Consider the following 16,871-nt stretch of genomic DNA (forward strand, 5'->3'; position numbering starts at 1 on the left):
CAAGTATCACCTCCATAACCCTAGCAAATTTCATCTCCCCAACAAACTTCAAATGGACATTCTTGTTTAATTGTCTTACATCTAATAAAACAATTAATTCATATTTTTACAACATAATACAGTATGTAATCTTCATTTCTTGATAATTAGACTGTTTGCTTTTAAATATAATGCACTCAGATTGCCTATGTCTATATTAAATCAGCGAATGCTTAAAAAAGTGAATGCTGATTTACCGACCCCATGTAAGCAAAAGCTTACAATCCCAAACACTTGGAACAGTGATTTTTTTTCTCAGGGAAAAAAAAATCGCTGTTCCGCAAAAAAAAAAAAAACTAAAAACTTCAAAATATTACATAAAGTGGGGGGCTTTGCCCCCTACACCCCTCTACTTAAATATACCAACTCTGAGATAACACTATAGTGATGAAAATATCAAAGTAACAGAGGTGGCCAAGAAATTTCTTTCCCAGGAAAATAAATTGCTTATATGGCATTTTGCTATTTTGGTGTTTTATACTTTCAAGTTGAATCAATATGCATTTGAAGGATTGCATCCGCAATTAAATAATAGGAACCTGTTTACCCTTTCTATTTTTTGGCACTCTATATAATTTACTTTTCCCTTTTCTAACTCTTTTTTTTCTATCATTTCTTTTGATTTGATACCATCACTGCTTATTTCATTCTTTCATCTAATACATTTTCAAACTTATTCTGTACATCAATATTAAATTTGCTTCTTTCTTCTCTTATTTGATTTTCTTCATTAACTGCTCTTTCAGTATTTTCTTCTAAGTTTTCATTAAATTAATAACTTAAAGACCATTGATCATTTACATCTACCACTTGTTTATTCTAATTCATTTCTTTACATACATCAGCTTCACTCACAACCAAACCAGAAATGCTGATTATGTTCATATCTTAAACATAGTCTTTTACATTTGTTTTTTTTTTTCCCTGTGGTTAATTTCACCACATTACCCACATCTTCTATCAAAATCATTAATTAGATATTCACTTGTACCACAGAAAAAGCACATTTTAAGTTGCCCTCAATACTTTAACATACCTTTTTTGTTATTTATAAATATAACACTAGACAAATAACATATGTTCCCTTCATTAATGCCCAAACAAGCATCAATTTCCCAAAACTCAGTCCATAACTTTCTGTCATCAAAACATTTTTTCACTTCAAAATTTTTTTAAGTTTTTTTTCAAATAGTCTCTTATTTCAGTCTCTGTAATATCTGCTGTTGCAAATCATATCTTCAATTTCATTCTAAATATTCTGTTAGTTCCTCACATCACATATTTATTCCATGGATTGCAAACAGACTTGACTTCACATTTAGCCAGAACGTTTTCAGCCACTTCATAAGTTTCATAGTTAATTCACAAACGCTTTAATTATCCATATGAATAAAACCTCTAACGTCTTCTGCTTTTATACCAAGTGGTTTAAGATTAAACCACATAAAAATCGTTCTATAGGTTTACCTGACTTTGATTAAATTCTAATTAGTAATTTGTTGTTATACGTCTTTTTTGTTAACTTGCTCTACAGTACTTAAATTTTTGCTGCCACGTTGGCATATGATTGTCCTACTTCTTTCTGTACTACCTTAACAGTTTGAATACTCTGTCAAATGACAGCATTTTCCCTTGTTGAAACAGTAACATTCTGTTCTTCCACCTCTGTAATTAATTTCTCTAACCTAAACTGCATCCGCAAAACAGCTTGGTTGTCTGCTGCTTCATCCTCAGCAATCATTTTCTCTAAAACTTAATTTTCTTGCCCACAGTTTTGCAGTTCAGACATAATTGTGATATTCCACCTTCTGCATTATTTGTAACACCCATAATGGCTGTATTAATCAAGGAGTTTTCTGATTGCAAAACATCCACAGTTGCATTGCTGTTGTGAATGCCTGCTTTCTGATTCATCTCACCAAACCAGAAACTCTAAACCTAGAGATAACAACAAGCTAGTTTCTTTCTTATTTCTATATTTGTCTAAAGTCTTTGACACAGTTTGTCACAGCAAATGTCTACTTCAAATGTCCTCTCTAGGTCTGTCTTAGTCCACCCTTCTGTGGATCAAAGGCTAGCTGTCCAATAGGTATCAGTCAGTAAAATGGCACTCCATGCTCTTTCCTTACCTCTCAGCCACTACTGGTGTACCACAAGGCTCTATCCTCAGTCCCTCCTCTTTAATATTTTCACCAACACCCTCAATACATTCACACAACAGGCCACCCTAATACAGTACACAGATGATTCCACTCATATTTCCACATCTAACAACATGGTACACCTCCAAAAAATTACTCAGAAAGCTCTACTAGCCACTGAAATATGGCTTCATAATTTGCAACTCATGCTCAACTCAAAAAGAACCAAACTGCTATTTTTTCCCCAAATCCCTCTCTCAAGAAAACACAAAATTTAAAGTATCTGTCTTGATAATACAACCACTGAAGCCACTTCTCATAGCAAATTATTAAAAGTAATAGTGGATTTTATTCTTACATTCGACCTACATATATGAAATTGCATAAGAAAAACTCATCAAAAACTAGGATTGCTTTACAGAGATAAAAACCTTCTCACTGATACAACTAAAAGTACACTTGCTACTATTTATCTCCTCCCCACACTTACTCATAGTGTTCCCATCCTCACTAACCTCCAGGCTTGCCAAAAATTAAAACATAAATAATGCATAACAAAGTTGCTAAATTTGCAGCAAATACCCCTTAAAGATCCCACCACTGTATAGCACTAAAAAGCCTAACTTGGTTAGTACTGTCTTACTGATGATCATATACACAGTTTCTTACCACCTATGAAATTATCCAGCATCCATCTGCCTATCCAACACTAAAAAACATTCTACAAAACTATGTTCCTAGTTGGTCATTGTGATCCAGTAACCAAAAACTCTTATTTGCCTACAAACCTATCAGATCTGCTGGGCATTGTCTGAACTTGCACAAGATTGCTAAGGCCTGTAAATCCTTACCTTTATCCATCAGGTCAATACCCTCCCTCCCATCTTTCACAACCTCTCTGAAAGAATTCCTCTCTAAAAATCTGTAATTGTTCTTGCTCAAAACCAGGATAAAGTATATTCCTAAATGTGAATAACTACCATTTCATTCCTTATAACTCCTTAACTCTCTCTTATTTGCTTACTTCATTATTCTATCAAATTCTTTTCCTTGACTTTCTCTCTTAATATACCATAAGCCTGTTTTTCCTCCACTTCATATTGCAATTGCTTTGTATTAGGAAAACGTACATTTAATTTCTCTACAAACTGTCTAAAATTGCTCTAAATATTAAATGATTGTAATATAACTTGTATTAATTTTTTACCAATATTTTTTATATTATGTCTAATTTGTAGATCTTTTTTTTTGAAGATCATAAAGTTGCTGTTTTTAAAAGGTTTTGTAATTATTTGTAGGTTTTTCTTCCTGGGCCTCCACTGAAAATGACTTCCACTCAGTCAGACATTTCCAGTAATAAAATGTCAATAAGTAAATAAACCAGAAGTTACCCTATGGCTCACCTCTGGTAGAATAAGAACATGCAAAAATAACTCTTATTTACAAAATATTTACATATTTGCAAATGTAGAAATGCATAGATATTCAAATTTGTTTACACAATCATACCAAATTTTCATCCCTATTGACCCCAACTCCTTTTTACATAACCAACATTTGATTTTACTTAATATTGTTTCTAAAATCCATTCACCATTAAAAATAATTTAATTTATACTTTTCATTCCATATAACCCATATAACATAAAACAACTTTTTAATCTATTCTTTTAACATATTCTTTACTTCTACTCTTACAATATTGTATCCATATTTGTTTTAATCATATCTTTTATCTCTTAGAAATAATAATTTTCTATCATTTTCTCCATAACCATTTTAATCTTTTACATTTCAAAAACACGTTACATAGTTTCTTCTTCTTGACAATGTAAACATATTCTATTACTTTTCTTCTTATATAGCATATTTCCTTTTTCTGACAATTTCTCTATTACCAGTCTCCACAAAAAATTCTTAACATTCTACTTTCTGATTACACCATTTACTTCTTATTTTCACAACTATAATTTTTCAACTGTTTGATTTTCCTATGGTTTTACATAGTAATATACTTTCCTGTGCTTTTCTATATCGCAATTTTTTTTCCCACAAAAATATTATTTTCTTGGAAACATTTTATTTCTTAATTTATACACCCTTTTTTCTCTTTTACTCTTGTTTACCATACCCCAAAATGTGTCAAGCTTATATTTATAGAATTTTACTACTAATCTCCCAACTTTTTCATTTATACAGTTTAACACTTTGTACAAATTTAATGAAGCAGCATATACCACTGGGTTAATTAATCATAAACCTCCTTCTTCTTTATTTAAATGCAAAACTCATCTTTTTACTGGGTTTAATATAGCATTGCATATAAATGAAAAAAAAAATATCTGCAAAAATTTATTTTCAAATACTGTTGTCAACATAAATACACTTGTGAAGTATCGTATTTTCTCATCACTACTGAACTTATCAAATAAGCCTTTTTTCTGAATGGTAATTTATATGGTCTCCAGAAAATACAGGTTTGTTTTCTTTCATCTATTGTTTTTTTTCCAATTGAATTCTATTTACATCTTTATTCCCAAATTTTATACCTAGCACAGAAATTTCATTCACTGTAAAATACATGATTCTTCATACATAAACCCTCATTTAACCTTTCATTCAAATTCTTTTAAAAAACATATATTTTTTGCTAATCCTATAAATGTTTATACAGTTCATACACTATTCTGTCTGTTCTTGCAGCTGAAGCTATATTTACTTGTCCTACTACCTTTCTTAGCTCATTTAAAGAAACCTTCGTTTCCAACTCATTTTTCTCTTTTTTTTCTTTGTATCTGCTGCTAAGTGATACCAAAATTCTTTGCTGGAGTGCTAGTGAAAGATTTTTCATGTGGCAATCAACGTGAAAGTTTCCTTCTTTGTGCAGCTGATAGCTAGACCTAGCTTTTTGGTTCACTAGCATTGTAACCATGGAAGCTGTGGACCAAGCACTGAATAGCTATATACATTCTTGGCTGGGACCAAGAGATCCCAGATTTAAATGGTGGTTTCTTCTTGACAGCTATCTTCCTTCTTTTTTTCTGCACTGTCTTATATATACTCATCATATGGCTAGGACCAAAATGCATGAGAAACAAGCAGCTGTTATCTTGCAGAAATCTCATTGTGGTCTATAATCTCAGATTAACATTGCTATCTATGTATATATGTCATGAGTTACTGACAGGAATAAGGCAGGGAGTGTACAGCTTCATCTGTCAAGACATTCACAGTGGAGGAAAAGTTGATCAAAAGATTCTGTGAATCCTATGAGGTACTACTTCTCCAAGCTTATATAGTTCGTGGAAACATTTTTCTTTATTTTACAAAAGAATTTCAACTAAATTATTGTTCTGCATGCCTACCATCATACAACCATGCTTAACATCTGGTGGTTTGTTATGAACTGGGTGCATTGTGGGCATTCCTTTTTTGGTGCCACGCTCAACAGCTTTTTTCATGTCTTGATCTATTCTTACTATAGACTTTCAGCCATTCCTGCTATGCAACCATATCTTTGTGGAAGAAATCCATAACTTAGGGACAGCTGCTTCAGTTTGTGCTGACAATTATCCAGACTAATATCCAGACTTCCCGTGATGTCATTTGGCCCTGTGGATTCCTTGCTGGCTGACTATATTTCCAGATTAGTTACATGATTTCTCTGATTGTTCTCTTCAACAACTTCTATATCCAGACATACACAGCAAAATCATCCAGACAGAAAGAATATCAGAATGGGTCTGCAGCAGCGGCTTTTCTTCCTTACAGAACAATGTAAAACAAAGGAAACAGAGACATGATTGAAGTCCACTCTGAGAAGTCTCCCACAGATTAGGAAAGTGTCTTATTGTGAGCATAAGAGTTGTGGAATAATATTCTGAAGGTATTCCAGTTTTAGCTTAGCCACATCATCAGATTAAATTGTGGGAGTACACAAAAGCAGAATTTATATATCTGAAATATTTCTGATCAGTTTAATATGTGTTATTGGTCCACTACACAAATTGAGATGACAGTAGTCTGCATAAAGCCAGTCCATCTTCTTAGAACTTAATACAGCTTAAAACACCAACAAAAAACTGATAAAAACACAAAGGCAGCGATAATAACAACACAGTTTTATCTAAGCACTTTCTTCCACTACAAATGAATGAACTTCTTCAGGAACAAATACAAGTAAAATACAAGTTAAATAGCAAAATGACATCACACTACATCTAATAAATCAATTAACAATTAAGTTAAAATACCAAAATGCTTCTGGCATATAGCTCTTAAAGAAATAGCATATAAAACTATCTCTCAAGGGCCTTCAATTTTAAAATACATTTCAGGGATCATTGGTCATTCAATGCTGGGTAACAATAAGTATTTAATTTTAGCTGCCCATATAATTTACGCTCATCTAACCTCAGTTGCCATGGACCACCCCTCACATTTGATTTTACCTGTTGAATAATCACATAAAACAATAAATGGTCATACTGAAACTGGCAGTTAAGTCAGAACCAGGATTGCCATACCCCTTTGTAGGGTGGATAGTACCCTACACACCTGCAGAGTTTCAGCTTCCTAGCTTTTTCCCTCTTGGAGAAAAACAACTTTCCACAGGTATTTTTTTCTCTATGCAGAAACATGCTTGAAATGCAAAAGAAAGCTAAAAACAATAAACAGTCATACTGAAACTGGCAGTTAAGCCAGAACCAGGATTGCCCTACCTCTTGTTAGGGTGGATAGTACCCTACACACCTCTTAGCTTTTTCCCTCTTGGAGAAAAACAACTTTCCAGGGTTATTTTTTCTCTATGCAGAAACATGCTTGAAATGCATAGGGAAAGATAAAACAATAAATGGTCATACTGAAACTGGCAGTTAAGCCAGAACCAGGATTGCCCTACCCCTTTGTAGGGTGGATAATACCCTACACACCTGCAGAGTTTCAGCCTCCTAGCTTTTTCCCTCTTGGAGAAAAACAACTTTCCACAGGTATTTTTTCTCTATGCAGAAACATGCTTGAAATGCATAGGGAAAGCTAAAAACAATAAACGGTCATACTGAAACTGGCAGTTAAGTCAGAACCAGGATTGCCCTACCCCTTTGTAGGGTGGATAGTACCCTACACACCTGCAGAGTTTCAACCTCCTAGCTTTTTCCCTCTTGGAGAAAAACAACTTTCCACATGTATTTTTTCTCTATGCAGAAACATGCTTGAAATGCAAAAAGAAAGCTAAAAACAATAAACGGTCATACTGAAACTGGCAGTTAAGCCAGAACCAGGAATGCCCTACCCCTTGTTAGGCATATATTAGAAAATTGAACTTAAAGCTTCTTTTTGGTGGCATTACTGACTTTCATAATGACTTAAGAATAGCTAGTGTGTTTAATCCACCACTTGCCAATACTTTATTAGTGTTTGAAAATATTTGTGAATTGGGCATACGGAGTAGGTTGAATAATTTCAGGAGAAAGTCTATTGAATTTAATATTTTTCTTGAACAAAAAAATCTCCTGAAGCTGTTGAATGAATGTAAGATCAGAGTTCTTAAACCTGATATAGGTGGGGGTTCTGGTTTTCATGCATGAGAATACTGCAAATTTTGAATATTGATGCTTATATTAAAGCTTCTCTGAATGAATACAATGGGGCATGCAAACACATTAAATCTTTTATTAATGATGTCTTTATTGATGGTAGTATTGACATGGACATCTTTAATTATTTGAATACTGTCACACCTTTGACACCTGTGATGTTTGGTATGCCTAAAATACACAAGAGATTGGTGGACCCTCCATTCTGACCAATTGTTGATAGTAGGAAGTGTATCACCTATGGGTGCGCTAAGTTTATTGATACTAAACTTAAACATTATTTAGGCACTGACACAGAAATTTGCCATGACTCATGGGACTTTCTGCAGAATTTGGAATCCTTAGTATTTGACGCTAAGTATAATTTTCTCACCATCGACATTAGAGATTTATACACTGCTATTCTTCAAAATGTTGGTTTGGAGTGGACTAGGGACTTCCTTTGCAATAAAAAGGCACCTGGTACTGAAATTGATTTGATAGGATATTTACTTGAAATAGTACTTAGTAATAATTTTATCCTTTTTAATGGTGAATATTTTTTACAGAAATCAGGTGTTGCGATGGGCTCCCCATGTGGAGGGAGCTTCACTAATTGCATGATGGGCTATTGGGAGAGGAACTTTTTGTTCTCTGACCATACCTTTAAAGAAAGGTTCATTGGTATACATACTTTTTGGATGATATTTTTATTGTCTTTAAATGTGCTCAAGATGAAGCTGCTACATTTATTGAAACAATTTTGGGCTTTACTGATTTTCTTCAGTTTACATATGAATTCAGCACTGAGAGTATACCCTATTTGGATGTATTACTAACTTAGGATAGACAAAAAGTTTCTTATGTAGCCAAGATTTTCAGGAAAACCACCTATTATAACACCTTCCTTCATTTTGAAAGTTCACATCCCTTCCATCAGAAAAAGGCTGTTGTGAAGGGACAGGTGGTAAGAGCTGCAAAAATGACCACGTTGGGATGTGACTTCTTAGCTGAATGTGAACATTTAAAGAAGATGTTTTGGGCTAGAGGTTACCCCCTAGAAATACTAGTGCCGAGTTTAAATGAAGTTATTGAAAAATGGAATAATGGTTGGTTTTGACCTATTTTGACGGAGGCAAATATATCTAATAAGTAATTTTGGATTTCACATTTATGCTCGGGAGCTATACCAGACAAGGGACCACACTACAGTACAGAACATGGCAAAGCAATGAAGTGGTCAAGCGACTTCTTCCCCAGGGAAAGAATTTGCTGAATAGCCACTTCACTGTTTCGCCTCTTCATTCTGTATGTGTCAACGAAATTCGCAGGACATTATTATAACTGACCATTTACTTCTTAGCTTGGATAATGAACAAAATTATTTTTTCCTCTAAATTTGTTACACTTTTTTCATTAGATGCGGGACTGGTGAGAAATGTACTAATGAAAAAATTGGGCTATTTTACGTGAAGATCCCTTGATCAGGAAAATAAATGCCTGATATACCTGGCATTGTGTTTAGATGGGAATGTACAATTAAAAATATGCTTGAAAGGAATGTGAATGTATCATCGTGTAGGAATGGAATGTCTAAGTGTGGCAGATGTAATTTTTGTTCATTTATTAAAGTGACTAATCGGTGTTGTGTTAGCAGCTCCTGGATTGATATAAAAGGGAGATTTAATTGTGAAAGCCCAGGGGTGGAATATATTGCAATTGGGCCACTTATGCCATGGATTTTATATAGACAAAACCGAAAGAAGTTTTAAATCAAGGATATATGAACATCAGCATAGTATTAGAAAATTAAATCTTAATAACGCATTGCCAAAGCAAATTATGGAGAATGGTAACCATCATTTTCTTTATGTGATTATTGAACAGCTAAAATCAAATGTGAGGAGTAGTCCATGGCAACTAAGGTTAAAGGAGCGTGAATTATATTGGCAGCTAAAATTAAATACTTATAGTTTCCCAGGATTGAATGACCAATGCTCCCTGAAATATATTTTAAAACTGAAGGCCCTGAGAGATAGTTTTTATATGTTGTTTCTTTAAGAGCTATATGCCAGAAGCATTTTAGTGTTTTAACTTAATTGTTAATTGATTTATTAGATATAGTGTGATGTCATTTTGCAATTTAAGCTTGTATTTTACTTGTATTTGTGTCTGAAGAAGTTTACTCATTTGTATTGGAAGAAAGCGCTTACATAAAACTGTGTTGTTATTATCGCTGCCGTTGTGTTTTTAACTTAATACAGCTGTTGCTTTACTAGTCTGTGTTGAGGTGCTAAAATCTGCATTTTATGCTGGAAGCATTCATGTGCCAAAGCTGTACACATCATTGAGGTGCACTCTGATTAATTTTGTTTACCTAAATTCATTTTTTTATCTTGATCATTTTATAATATATGTATTTATTCTGTCCTTTATCTAGCCTGCTGTATTGAACATTTTAATGTAAGATTTGTATGTTCTGTTTTGTTTTGTAAATACTCTAGCCTTTTTCCCTGGGCCTCCACTTAAAATGAGCATTTGCCCAGTCAGACTATCCAGGTGAGCAAATGTCAAATAAATAAAAATAAATAATTTTTCTGTTAACTTTTTTGCTTTCTATGGTTTTTTCACTACCTTCTGTTTTTGTTTAAATATTTCTTTTGCATAGTGTATTACCCTATTAATAATCTTTACCTGAATTCTTTCTATTTCTCTTTTTACATTTTTTTATTTCTCTCATTACACTGCTGTCTTCCTTTTCTAATCCATTTAAGTAACTTGATAATTATTTTTCCTTGTAAAAATATCTTTGATTGTATAACAATTCTTTTATTTTTTTCTTGATTTCTTTCATATAATTATTTTTCAGGTCTATATTGAAACATTAAAACAGTGAACGATGTTTCATTTACTCTTTTTCAGCGAAAGCTGAAAATGCCAACACCTCAGAACATCGATTTCTTTCCTAGGGAAAGAAATCGCTGTTCCAACCCAAAAAAAAAAAAAAACAGTAAACACTTCCAAACACATACCTTAACCCTAATTGTATCCCCCAAACAACAGTAAACAGCTTAAAACACATATGCACGTAACCCAACCATACATCTAACGGGAAAAATAAATAAACATTTTAAAACATACGCACTTACTTTAACCCACACCCTAACCCTAAGGTCAGTAACTCTTGCACATTTACGTAAACAGTTCCAAACACATACACACTTACCTTAACCCTAATTTGTCCCCCCCACAACAAAGGTAAACAGCTTAAAACACATATCCACTTAAATCAACCATACATCTAACCCAAAAAACAAAAAAGCAAATACTTTCATACATATGCACTTACCTTAACCCGCACTCTAACCCTAAGGTCAGTAACTCTTTTGCATTTATGCTCGGGAGCTATACCAGACAAGGGACCACACTACAGTACAGAACATGGAAAAGCAATGAAGTGGTCAAGCGACTTCTTTCCCAGGGAAAGAATTTGCTGAACAGCCACTTCACTGTTTTGCCTGTTCATTCTGTTTGTGTCGACAAAAACGCATTCTACAAAATGCATTTTCATCATTGTACTACGAACCCTTATTTTTCTTTATCAAAGTACTTTCTATCATTATATTCTAAATCTTCCAATGCAACATAATTTAATATTTTTCTTTCTCTACTTTTCTCTCATCATATTGCCACTGCAAACAAACATTTTTTTTATACATCCACTTAAATATCATCCATCATTCAGGCCATTTTTTGATAAAATTTTCTCATAGTAATATGATCTGTCTAGAACTGTATTACTAATCTCTTATCTTCATTCCATGCTTTCTCATTTATTCTTTTTATTCTTTTGCCTATTTTTATATATGCTTTGTTTTCCTTTATATCTAACCATATTGCAATATTGCAATATGATAAAAAATCCCTTCAACTACCTCCCTTTCTCCTATAACTAAATCATCTGATACTATAAAATACTGTATTTGAGTTCTATACATATCCCTTTTGTAAGTCCATAACATTTTGTCCCAAAGTTTTAACTTATCACATATCTTCTAACATTTTTTCTTATATAATTTCCTTTCTTTATAGGCTTGCCTCTTAAATCATAAAGTCTCTGTTATTACAATATTCGGGTCTATATTATATTTTTGAAAGTTTCAAACATCGAACACCATATGGTCGACACCATATGAGCGATGATTGAAATTTCAAAAATATAATAAAAAAATAAAAAACTATACTTACCTAAATGCTGTAGGCAGGGGGGCAAACCCCCATGCACCCCCCCATGTGGGGGGCTGTGCTCCCCACACCCCTGCTACTTAAATATTCCTACTCCGAGATCACACTGCATTGAAGTAAAGGGAAAATATTCCCTACAGCGATTTCCATGTTACACACGCAACATTTCGATGTTTCGACCAATCGGGTTCGCTCAATACACTTTCACTGTTTACAATTTTTGATCACGCAATAGGAACCCCAATATTCATATTTATCAGTACATAGTCTAAAATCTGATTAAATAAGCTTTCCCTTTAATTTACAATTAGTATCAGCATATACTGTTATAATTCTAAATACTTGTTCTTTCCTCTTTAAATCTACATTGATTAATCTTCCCGTTTTTGCTAAAGTTACATCTAATATCTGTACTGTATTTCTACAGAATATGGCTATTCCAAAACACCTCTCCTTTCCCAAATTCCAAAGTATTTTTCCTCCCTATAATTTCTCTGTAATTTTTTTTTTCATTTGTTAAAAACCTTGTGTCTTCTAATATAATTACATCTACATCATGTGTATTATACCACTCCAAAATTCCTATTCTTCTTACTATACTCATAGTACTATTCACATTTACAGAAAGAACACCACAAATTTCAATTTCCCTTTCCTGTAGATTCATGTTTTCATAAGTGCATAGCTAATTACTAGGCTAGGTTTCTTGATAGGCCATTTCAAGCCTAGCCAATTTCCTTCCCAAAGGTGGAATCAAACACTGTACAATGTGTCTGAGTCAAAAACTTTAGCCATCATACCAACTCCCAATCGTTAGCTGTACATATTCTTTTATTTTTTGTCCATTTCCATTCTTTTTTTTTACTTTTCCCTTTAAATTTTCTTTTTTTTCTTTTATGCTTTTACCAATAGAATTTTTTTAATTTAGTACCTCTTAATTTATATCATCTTCAGCACTTATTTCAGAACCTTCTTCTATGCCCTCTAATTAATTTTTTCTCATTTAATATTTCTTTTATGTCTACTGCTTCTAAATTTTCTTCTTTTTGTTCATTTGTTTCCTTTTTTTTTCTTCTTCTTTTCCTTTCTCTTCTTTTTATTTTTGCAATTCATCCATAAATGTCCAATTTTATTACATTTATAACATTTCAATTCATATTTTTTGCATCTTTTGTTCACAGTTACTTATCAAATGTCCTTATTTTCCACAAAAAACCCAAAAAACATGTTTTTGGTTGTCCACAGTATTTTATGACACCACTTTTCCCTTCCACATTTATTATTCTTGGTATATGCATACTTCTTTTTCTCTTTCTATGTTTAACAAGAAATTACAATCCCAGCCACCAGACAATAAACCTGTCTTGTCACAAACTTTTGCAATGTCCAGTACTTCTTTACATAAAGTTTTCAAATGTCCTTTCAAAGTCTCTCTTTCTACCTCTGTTCAGAATTGTATGTGAATTTTCTTGCTTTGTTTCCCTGTTAAATGTTTTTATCTTACAAAGATTGAATGGGCTACAACATTTCTTTTTTTTCATATTCTCCAAGACAATTTTCCATTGAATAAATAATCTCAAATATAATGGCACAAAATGTATTTTTGTTATTAAGAATAAATGCTCATACCTCATGTGTTTTTGCACCCAAAGGAGCTATTAAGTTGCTCCCACACTTCATACCTGCCCATTTCTGTCTTCTTTACTTTGAATCCTTACCACATGCTTCCATTTTTCATTTTCTTTATCCTTCTTTTCTGATACTTCACTTTTGCCTTCTTTTACTTTCTCTGCATATGTTTTCTTTTCCATCTCACCACTGTTTCTCAGGATTGTCTCTGCATCCTCCTTTTGTATTTTCTCCATAATGTCATCCAGGAAACATCTCCTTCTTTTCCTGGCTCACTCTGCACAACCATTTCTTTAAGTAAATCATCCCACAGCCCTCCCAGCTGGAGGGCTGTAATTATATATCCAGCGTTTGCTGACTGTTCTGCATCAGATTTCTTTGAAACACTTCATTAGAATCCAAATTCTCCTGTCTCGGTATTTGCTTTCTCCTCCATTTCTTTCAACATTCCATCTACTTTTCTGTCCATCTGTCTCCCTGTTTCTCCGGGTTGCCTATGCACCTGGAATGGAAACAGGAAGTGCTCATCCAAATTGGGTCCCACTCACAACAATGACAAGTAGGAAAAGTTTCACAATGCCCTGGCGAAATTTCTCCTAGTAGTATAAATGCCTCCTTGAGTGTCCCCTTGGAATAACACCTCTAGAATAGTGGAACTAACAGGGTCAACAAAAAATACATACATAAATAAATAAATGGAACTTGCGGCAAAGCTATGAACAAAATATATCTTAGTGAATTGTCGGTGGAATGCCTCACTGTTGTTTCCTTGGGATAGCAAGCACATTAAACAGCCTTTATTGCTATGGGCAGTGTAGTTCCTAAAGATGAAGAATCAGAATTACTGCTTTATTCTGGAGAAATAGATAAAAAACAGAAGCATTCATGTCTTTTACACCAGAATGCTGTACTTTAGTATACTAGAAACACATACTTCCAATTCTAAGCTCATAGACTCATAGGTTTATAGGTAAGTACTAGGCTAGCTGACCTCGTGGGCCATTTTAACTCAAACCAATTTCCATTTTTGTGCTTGAATTAACCTATCCCATTTGGTTACAGATTGGCTTTACCCATCCCATGGTTGATAAGTATATATTACCCATAATGAGATCAACTGGGATCATACCATTGATAAGATGAGAGGACCCATGCATGTGATAAAATATTTAGGAGTTGCCTCTGTCCATTAGTATACAGGGGGCAGTCCAGAGGTAAATGTTTTGTTTCCCATCTATAGATCCAATTTGCACTTAGTTTCATAGTTTAGTACTAGGCTATCTGCCCTGGGGCATTTGCAAGCCAAGCCCTAGAGATGTGGCTTTTGCCACCCCATGTAGTGGTACTAAGGTGTATAGAATAAATTTAGAATGCTGTGTCTTTGTCTAGTAGTGACACATTGAAGACCACCTTACTTATTAAAATTAGTTTACTGTGCCTCTGTTAAGTAGCGACACAGGGGTGACCCCCGGGGTAAACCTACGATCTCCCATCCACTCATCAAGATTTCTCTTGAAGAGAGTCAGTGAGGCGCTCTGCCTAACATGGACTGGGATTTTGTTCCAGAGTATGGGAAGCCTCTGAGTTATGAATCTGTCCCTCCAGCATGTTCTATTCATGTTTGTACTGAGGTTTAAATCTTTGGCTCTCGTGGTTCTTATGGATTTTGAATTTTTGAGGTGGAGCATGTCCATCAATTCCTGGTTGGACATGGCCTTGTACTTCAGGCACAGATCACCTCTGAGCAGTGGTATGCTACTGAATAGAGCTGGAGTTTCTTTAGCCTGCAGCATATGACATATGTTGGAGACCCTTGATCCTCTTGGTGAGGTACTTCTGGGGTCTCTCCAGCTGTTGTAAGTGCCGGGTGAGGTACATACCAAATGGGGCATTGTACTCAATCATGGGCCTGATAAGGGAGGAGTACAGGGGCGCGATGACCTCCTTTGATCTGGATGTGAACCCCTTCATGATAAGGTGGGCAAGGTAGAAAGTCTTTCTAACCACTTTGGCAACGTGGGTGTCAAATGAGAGGTCACTATCAACTTGGGTCCACAGGTCTCTGATTACTTTTTCTGTACTCAGTGGGTTACTGTCTATGTGATAATTTGTGGGTACTTTGTTTTTCCCAAAGGGGATGACTATACATTTCTTGGCATTCATTTTAAGGCCATGATTCTGGCACCAGTTGTCCATTTTGGTCAGGCCTTTCTTTAGGATGTATGTGTCAGGTGGTGTATCGACTATGGCTCCTAGTTTGCAGTCATCTGCGAACTTTGTCAGCCACAACCCTCCCATGTTTGCTTTCACATCTGAGAAGTAAATGCCGAACAAGAGGGGTCCTAGGACAGAGCCCTGTGGGATACCACTTGTGACTGGCTTTGAGTCTGACATGGCTCTTGCAATCTTGACTTTATGGGTTCTGTTCTTTAGCCAGTTTGCAACCCATCTTGTGAAATATGGATTTACATTTAAGCTGTTTAGCTTATCTATGATCCCCAAGTGGGGTATTGTGTCGAAGGCTTTAGCCAAGTCCAGGTAGGCTGTATGGACTGCCTTGCCCTCATCAATGGCTCTAGTGACTGTTTTGAAAAAGTCAACCAGGTTCAAAAGGCAGGAACTGCCCTTTACAAAGCCGAACTGGGTGGGATCAAGGGTCTGTAGGTCCCCAATGTTGTTGTTTATGAGTTCCATAATAATTCTTTCCATAGCCTTGCAAACCAGGCTGGTCAAGCTTATGGGGTGGTAGTTCCCAGGGTCTGTAGTGGAGCCTCCCTTGTGGAGTGGGACCACTGTTGCTGTACGCCAGTGTTCAGGTACATATCCTGTAGTAAGGCTAAGGTTAAATAACATTTTTATATGCGGGTTTAGCTCCTCTTAGAGTTCACATACCATGCAGCCGGGGATACCATCAGGTCCCATAGATGCTGTGTTTTTGCTTTGCTGAGGGCGGTTCTCACCTGGACATCAGAGATGACAGGGAGGTTACATTCAGCTGGGATGAGTATTTCTTCTTTTGGAGGTGAGGGAGGTGAGAAATTTGCACTGAACCTGTCTGCCAGAATGTTGGCAATATCTGTGGGTTCGGTAAATTTTTTGTCATTGTGTACTAACTCTGAGCATATCTGAGTGTTTCCGCCCAGGTTTCTAACATAACTGAAGAATGCCTTGTGGTTATCTTTAGTGTCATTGGCGATTTTTATCTCAAAGTTGGCCTTGGATATTTTTATGCGAGAACGTAGCT

At 34.8% G+C, this 16,871-nt stretch overlaps 1 pseudogene; it reads left to right on the forward strand.

Annotated features, from left to right (window-relative positions):
• The first annotated feature begins 5,110 nt into the window (after window positions 1-5,110).
• Window positions 5,111-5,987, forward strand: LOC122807975 (annotated as a pseudogene).
• Window positions 5,988-16,871: the final 10,884 nt, after the last annotated feature.

This window comes from Protopterus annectens, chromosome 8.part0, assembly GCF_019279795.1.
Source record: "Protopterus annectens isolate FY-2018-M chromosome 8.part0, PAN1.0, whole genome shotgun sequence".
In the NCBI taxonomy this organism is placed as follows: Eukaryota; Metazoa; Chordata; order Ceratodontiformes; family Protopteridae; genus Protopterus; species Protopterus annectens.